Here is an 8,754-nt window from a genome sequence, read left to right as displayed (position 1 = left end):
GTGGAAGGAAGGAATTGAAATCAGAGGTTTTAATTGTCCAAGGGCATACAGCCAGTGAATCACTGTCACAGGAAAACACACTGCTCCCCTGAGCCTTGCCAACCAGTTCACACATGTGAATTGCTGACCACACACTGAGAGCCTGTTGGCTGATCAGGAAAACTCCCTCTCAAGACTCTTAGCTCAAAGCCCTCACCGATGACTGGTAGCAGCATCTTCATGGACTAAGCTAATCTATTTATTAATGATCTGGATGGGGGTCCTCATTATTTACGGTCCACTAGGCAGAACCCAGAATCCTGAGAAATGCATCGAGAAGTATAATTGTAAAGAGTGGCAGATAAACACACCTGCGTATCTCTGCATTTTCCTGAAACTCCACAAATAGGATGATTTTTTAAAGGCTGCGTACAGTCATAAGAGTCAAGAAAAATTAAGTGGGGAAAATGGCCACAAAATTTTAGTTCTAAAGAGAGTAGATGAACAAGTGGTAATAAACTTAGCATATCAGAGAAGGGCAAAACCAGAGCCTGCAGTGAGAAAAAACATCCAGAAGCAAGCAGGTCAGGACCCCAGAAGCCTAGAAAAGCCCAGGAATGGCAAGCAATGATACTTTTGGAAGTAAGAGTACAGGCAGAGCTAAAAACAAAAGGATTTGTTAAATATTTATGTAAGAAGCAAATAGGTTCCCAGATTCCCGTTATCATTCTGCAAAACTATGTGACTGTCAGCCCCAAGCCCAGTGGAAGTCCAGATGTGGAGTCTCTGAAGAGGGGCTCCTAGCTAAGGGACATGAGGCCCAGCGGAGGCAACGTACCGAAGAAAACAGTGGGTTGAAGGGAAGTCAGCAGAGTGTCCTGGAGGGTCTGGGCCCCTTACCCAGCTCAGTTCCAAGAACCCTGGCTGTCAGGTTTAGACCCCACCCCAGGCAAGAGATCAAGCAGCCCAAGACCTATATTACTCAGGGTCTCTACAACGAAACGTCTAACAGATTGCCTACAGTGAAACCCACCCATGCACAAGCCACGTGCAAACACCAGAGCATCTACTCAGCATTTTAAAAGATCCTGAAATGTTGGCGGAGAGCCTCAAGAAAGAAAGAAACCTAAATAAACAGGAAAAAAAATGCAGAGACAAACCAGGCAGCAACAAAGGATTTTCAAGGGAAAAAAAAAGCTGTAATTAATATTTTCAGAAAGATGGAAAGAAATAACAAGCATAATAACAAGAGCTGACACGCACTGAGCACTTACTATGTGCTGGGCAAGCGCTTTCAGAGTAACTTACTGAGTCTTCACAATAACCCTGCATGAAGTAGGTGCTGTTACTACTCCCATTTTACAGTTGAGGAAACCGAGACACAGAGGGTGTAAGTATGTTGTCAAATGTTAACACAGATGGTTAAGTAGTTGAGCTGCAGTTTGCGCCCAGGCAATCTGCTTGTTCAGTTTATAAGCTCAACCATCATGCAAACTATGCTGCTCTAAGAGGCCATAAAAAGGAACATTCAGAGAACACAAAAGAGTTACTGGGAATTAAAACTACAATTGCAGAAATGAAACATTCATTACTGAAAAATAAAGTCAAGGAAATCTTGCGGAAAGCCAAACCCACAGAGAGAGAACAAGAAAGAATAGGAGAGAATATATAAAAACAAATAAACAAAAGAACCCATTCCCCTGCCCCAGAATCTATAGGATCAACCCAGTAGTTCCATCTGAAAGAAAGAAAAACTTGGTGTTCCAGAAAAAGAAAAGAGAATGTGAGAGGAGGAAATTATTAGAGAAGTTATTTGAGAAAACTTCCCAGAACTGAAAGACCTGAGTTTGTAGAATGAAAGTACCTATCAGAATGAAAAAGGACATACAGACACAGTATTATGAAATTCCAGGGTTTCTGGGAAAATGATAAAAAAAAAAAATGCTTTCCAAAGAGAAAAAAATAGATTAAATATTAAAAACGGGATAAAAACAATCTGAGATTTTTTAATAGTCACATAGGAAACTAGAAGACAATGGATAGATGACTTCAAGTTCTGGAGGAAAAACTATTTCTGTGCTCAATCTATTAGAATAGAATAATGATTTTTTTCAGATATAAAAGTTATCTAAAATTTATCTCCAATTCATGTACCCTTTTTGGAAAGCTACTGGAGAGATCTGAGAGTCAAATGAGAAAGGGGGAAGAAAGGGATCTAGGAAATCAGGGACCCCAACACAAAGGAAAGTATAACTCCTGTGTGTACTGTAAGTTAAAGAAGCTGTCAGGAGGGCAGATGGAAGCAGAGCCAGGGAGCAACCATCTAATAACAGGAGAGGATGAAGGCTCCAGGGGGGATGCATCCAAGAAAAGCAGTGACAATGAGAGATCACGCCATGTAATTTGAAGCATTTGGGGAGATCTGGTTTGGGGATGAATTAAAGATATTTACATGTATACCTGATCAAAAAGATAATTTAGGCAAAGTATTCACTTCAGGGAAAAAATTGTACAAGAAAAAAAAAATCCTAATGTTCTGTATGACTCAGCAGTATAAGCACCTGATTCATAACCTCACAGTAAGTAACAATGTATGTTGATCCCATGAAACATCATGATATAACTGTAGTAGGAGAATGAAGGGAAGAGGGGTGTGTGTGCACATGCACACATGCCCGCACATGTGTGCATGTGTGTATGTGTGCATCAGAGAGTCAAACTTCAGTTTTTCACAGCAGAAAAATCAATGGATTATGCCCACCATTGAAAAACTAGCAGTGTAAGCATGTTATTTAAAATTATGGAGGTAACTACCAAAGGAAGGAATAAATAATTGAAAGTGATTGCCTCTGGGGAGTAAGAATCTAGGGCTGGGGCAAGGCACTGAGGGTTTGATTGCAAACCTCATAGAACCATTTGAGCTTTTTGAATGATGCACATCTTGTCAAAATTTAAATTTTTTTTTTTTTTTTTTAAAGAACAGTAATTGTCTTACTGAAGGCAGTATCCAATGGACACCAACTGGTCATTTTTCACTAGACTACTACAGCTCCTTTAACAAGAACGCTGCTCCCAACCAATTACTGGGAAGGTACTCAGCCTCCCTGTGCTGAAATTCAACCCTCAGTGGACTAGAGCTGGTTGGGCCTGGGTGATCTCATTTCTGCCAGCCACAAATGCCAAGATATTCACTGCTAATGGCTCCTCGGGGACACAGCAGGAAACACTGGGATCAGCAAGATCTCACTGCGTGTGAATCAGAGCGAGCCCAGTCTGCTTTCCCAAAGGATGAAGGGCTCTTTTCACTCTAACTAGGATCTTTTCCCCCTCTGCACAGGTTGTTTCCCAGCAACCACAATATCAGGAAAGGGGGATAGAGGTTTTGAATGAAATAGGGAATAGGTAACTTTTCTCATTGGTCTGAACCCAACAAGGTGGAATAGTTCTGTCCTTAACCTTATTAATCAGTAAGCCAAACAGCAAAAAATGGAATTTCTATGATGGAATGAGACACTATGGATAGATACAAAAGCAGCCAGTGAGCTTTACACACTAATGGAGGGACGGGGAATGCACGCGGGCCAGGCACGTACCTGCATGCATAGAACCACAACAGCGCGAGTTCAAAGACACAGTGATCAGCTAAGACAGGAGCCTAACTTAAATCCCGATGGACAGCGTTTCCCCTTGTACATCCAGTTTAGCCTTGACTGGATTAAAACCAAACCAGAGCTCTACCTTTCCCATGTCTTCCATGATTTCTCACGGGTGCCATTGGCTCGCACCATCCAAAGGGAAAAAATGTTGGTGAGGATCGGAACCCACGGTCTTTTCCACTTTATTGCAGCATCTCAGTTCTCCCTTTCTGCCTTCTCTAGTCCAAACACACAGGTAGGCTCAAACCTAAGTAGCTGTGGTTGGGGGACCACTTTATTTGGCTTCCAGTTTCCAAATGAAGGAATTGCCATTTGAGTAAGCCTCCTGGCCTCTGCTGGCCCATGGGAAGAAGAACGCCTTCTTTGTTTGGTGGGTTTGGGAGAAGGAATTGAGTCATGTGGTCCAGCCCTTCTTTTTTCTTTTTGTAGTGGCAGCCTGACCCAGGTCCAGCTGGGGAGGCTGGTATCTTCCAACCAGGCCTGCGTGGCCAAGTTGAATTCTGAGGTGTGTTAGCAAGCCACGTACCCAGAGAGCTAGGCCACACCCTCTGATCTGGCTTTTTTCAGCAACAAAGCTCCCGTTTTGATCTCCAACAGCCTATTGTTCCCTCATACTTCAGCAGTATCACATGTCTCCCACCAGGCTGCCTGCTGTTAGTTTCTAGAACATACCAAGCTGTCTCACCCTCTGGGCCTCTGGGCCTGCTGTCTCCTTTGCCTTCACGGGTTGGAACTTCCTCCTCCCAACTCTTTTTGTGACTGATTCCTTACTTTTCAGTTCTCCCAGGGAGGCCTTCCCAAACCACTCTATCTAGTAAGCCCATCTCTACTCATTTTTCTCAATCGTAGCTCCCTGTGTGTTGTCCTTATGGTGCTAATGACAGCATATATTATGTATTTATTGATGTATTGTGTTAAATCTTCCCTATAGGAGGAAAACTCTACGGGGCAAGGGCTTTATCTTCTTCTTTATTGTGTTTCCAGCACCTAGCATAAGCCTTGCACATACCAAGTCCTTAATAAGTATCTGCGGAATCAATGACTGAAGTTAATATTTTCTAGAAAAGAAGTTAATGTTTTCTACACGTTCGGGTGTTAAAGCATGGAATAGCTCTGTTGCTATTATTGGCCCATAGCTCAACAAATAATACTCCTTCAGGGATGTCTTTTCCTCTGCTTCATTAATTCACCAGTCAGCTTCTGATCAACAGTATGCTGATAGCACTGGGGCTTCCCAGAATAGAATGTGAACCCAGGTCTTACCTGGGACATTTTGACTTATCTGTCTTCTTTCCTCAACCTGTGACACAAGTCCTCATGCAGACTGTGTTTAGCTTCTACACAGTCCAGGCATCACTTCAGTTATTATTTGCCGTGTCATTCTAGTCAAACCTATCTTTTGGTTTTTTCACTCCTTTCTATTTTTTTTTGTTTTTTTAAAATTCATTTATTGGCTGCCTTGGGTCTTCGTTGCTGCATGCGGGCTTTCTCTAGTTGCGGTGAGTGGGGGCTAGTCTTTGCTGCAGTGTGCGGGCTTCTCATTGAGGTGGCTTCTCTTGTTGCGGAGCACGGGCTCTAGGTGCGTGGTCTTCAGTAGTTGTGGCTCGAGGGCTCAATAATTGTGGTTCATGGGCTCTCGAGCGCAGGCTCAGTAGTTGTGGTGCATAGGCTTAGTTGTTCCACAGCATATGGGATCTTCCCAGACCAGGGCTCGAACCTGTGTCCCCTGCACTGGCAGGAGGATTCTTAACCACTGTGCCACTAGGGAAGTCCTCTCTCCTTTCTTTTGGCATTCACTACACATCCAAGTTTGCTTTTGTTACTCTGTTTCTCTGTCCAAAGAGAAGTAGTACACTGCCTCTCAGCTCTTCCTCCAATTTAGAGATCATTTTTCCCTTGGGATTACTTCTTCATGGCTTCATACCACTTTGCATTTAAAAATTGATATCCATATTCCTTTAAAGATTTTAAAAAGTCATGAAGACACTCCATTTATATTTTAACAGAAACAGTCCTCATCCACAGCCTAGGTGGCTTCCCTGAAATTTTTAACCACAATTCTAGGAAGACTCTATGCTATCCCTTTATAGGGTTTGTGAGTGAAACTGCAGTTGGAAGGTACTAATGAGGTCAAAGGTTTCCCTCTAGTTCTAGAAATCTCTATGACCATCTGTCTTAGATTGTCCTGCCAGGACAAGGACAAGGCACAAAGCAAATCATGGGAGGTTTTGTTCTCACAAGATTTTTTAAGTTCAGCTCAACTATGCTTGACTTATAAGGCTCTTAGGTAGTTCAAAGTCATTCTTAGGCTTTCCTAGAACTAGTGTGAGAGGTAAAGTTTATAAAGGTTTTACCCATTGTGACTCATTGTCTCAAAAGCATTCTGCCTGTGAATCATACATATATAATCATACATATATATGAATCATGAAATATATATGAATATACATATGAATATATATGAAACCTATTTAAGGCAGAGCTGTAAATGGCCTTTGAATATGGAAAATTATATATCCAATTGCCAGTGGTGTTCCAAATTAGAACATACTAATTTGGGGTGTTTGCTTCAATCTTTCCTTCCTGAGAGGAGTGGTCTATGGACAGGCTGTCTTCCCAGTAGACTTTTCTGAATTTCAGGAAATTCTTATTCTTATTACCCTGAATTTCCTTGGACCTGAGCAGCCCAGAGCCTTAAATAGATGATAGAATGTAATATTCTGATTTAATACACAAATGGGCCTAAATGATATACCTAATGTTGTCCAGGTAGCCTAAGAAAACTACTGGCTGGATTCATGCTCTACACACGGAGAAAATACATAGCAAGATAAATACAACTGATTATCTTTCCTTTTTCTATATTTACCTTAACTTTAATTTTTTTCATCCTAATATCTTGTGAACTGGCATACTTCTATTATGTCAAAACTGTGTCTAACATTACAGACAGGCAAAAGCAATATTTATGTTGTCTTATGTGTTATTACATATCTGTACATATGCATATACATGTATAACATATATGCTTATCTATGTTTGTATATGTGTGTGTGTGTATATACACACACAGATTGAGAGATAATGCTATAATAAATGTTTGGGTCCAATAACATGCCCCTATCATGTCAGTGATCTGACAAAAATATTTTGTCTCCCATTTATTATGACTCATTAAGTCTCCTGGCTATAAATGTTGTTGAAAAATGTTCTGTGGTGAGAGATACAAGCTTATGGACAACAAATCTTGAAAGGAGAAGGTATGTCTGAAGATATGCTTAAGCTGAAGCTGTTGCTAGAGGCAACCTGAGTCACTGATTGCAAATAAAGTATTGATCAGAAAGACAGAAACTTGAAGGACTTCTTGAGGGGGGAGATATATATATATATATATATATATAGAGAGAGAGAGAGAGAGAGAGAGAGAGAGAGAGAGACACCTAGATACATAGATATATAGATATCTCAGAAAAAAAAAAAACTGCTGTCATTTCAGGGAAAATAGTCTTGAGGCTCTGTTATGTGACTTTTCTCACCCTTTCCATGTCAGCCTAGCCTATAGGAGAGAACACAGAAGGCTGTCAGGAAGAGCAGATCTGAGATGCAGAGATTTAAAAGACAAGTGAAATTTGTCCCCCTAATTCAAAAGAAGTCGGGTTGCTGGTAATAAACAGCTAGAGACACAATCAAGTCTCAGGATTCTGTCTCTCCTCAACCACTCTGCCCTGTGCCATTCCCAAGGAGTGGGATCTAACTGCCCCCATTGCCTACAGACAAGCAGTGTAAGCCATACGCTCCAGGCCTTCTCAGAGCAGTCCCAGACTCAAACTGACACCCTGTGAAAAAGAATACCTCAGCAGAAAGATCCCCAAAGGGATGAGGAGGACATCTCAGACCTCAGCTCAATAAATCCCTTGACTTGGGTGCCTTAGATTACATCATTCCTTCTTCACTATAAGATGGGGTAAGTCAGGGCGGAAGAGAGCAGAGAGGGCATCTGATTACTCCTGAGCCGAGCACCTAGCTCTAAACTCCAAACAGAGCGAACAGACCAATCACAAGCGGGATGAAGGAAAAGAAGTCCCTGGATCTCTGGCAGCCCCAGAGCCCCCTGAGGGGCTGCTGTTGCAAAAATCTCCAAAGTGACACACCAGTTCAGAAGAGCGGAACCACGATGGGATTCAGAGTTCATAACAAAGGAAGGAGGTAATTTTAATCAAGGTAGGAGGATAAGATGAGAATTAGATTACCATAATTTGTGAGAAATGCTCCATAAGAGCTTGTTCTTTCTGATTAGGTGCATCATCAATAAATTAGAAATTGATATTATAAAGTTGCTATATAAAATTGCCATAAATATATGATTACTTTCACGTAAGGCAAAATTTCTAGGATGTAAGTAATTTTGCCTGGCAATGTTCCAGGCACATGGTAGGTTTACTAAATATATGTTGAATTAATGAACTGCTGAATGAATAAGCTATTATCTGTATTTTTAACCTCAGAATCTTATATTAGTGGCTGCATCACTAATTGTAAGCAAAGTTTCAGATGCAAAGAAATGTAACAATATTCAAGTATGAGTAAGTACTACTGGCAAGGGGTCTGTGGGTTTGTTTTATTTTGTTTGTGTTTAACAAGAAATATGCTAATGATAGATTGTATAACAGACTGTGTTATTATCCTAGGTGATCAGGAGAGCCAAAAAATAAAAATGATCTCAGAAGTCCTATCTTATCTATTTGGAATTTATCTTGGCTGCTAGAGCATTTTCTCATATTTAGGACTTTGAAACAGTGAAACTCTTTTTATATTTATAATGTCCCTTGACTCATAAGTCACAGGAGAACTAATAACACTCTAAACTTTCCTAAAGAGTTTAAAGGAATATTTACTCTTTGGCGTCAGGAAATGAGCATATAGGTCCAGTGGGCTTTCGGAGCCACCTCCTCACTGACACGGATGGACTTTACTCCTCACAAAGAAGAGAACAGAGGGAGCTGACACAGGTTTTCTATTTCTTCCTCTAATGAATGCTATTTTCATTTGCGTTAGAGAGCAGTTCCCAAGAACACTAGTGACAAGATGAAGGTTCACTGGTTTCCTTTTTCCCTGACAG

Source organism: Hippopotamus amphibius, chromosome 3 (assembly GCF_030028045.1).
Source record: "Hippopotamus amphibius kiboko isolate mHipAmp2 chromosome 3, mHipAmp2.hap2, whole genome shotgun sequence".
Taxonomy (NCBI): Eukaryota; Metazoa; Chordata; class Mammalia; order Artiodactyla; family Hippopotamidae; genus Hippopotamus; species Hippopotamus amphibius.
This window is presented reverse-complemented; position numbering follows the sequence as displayed.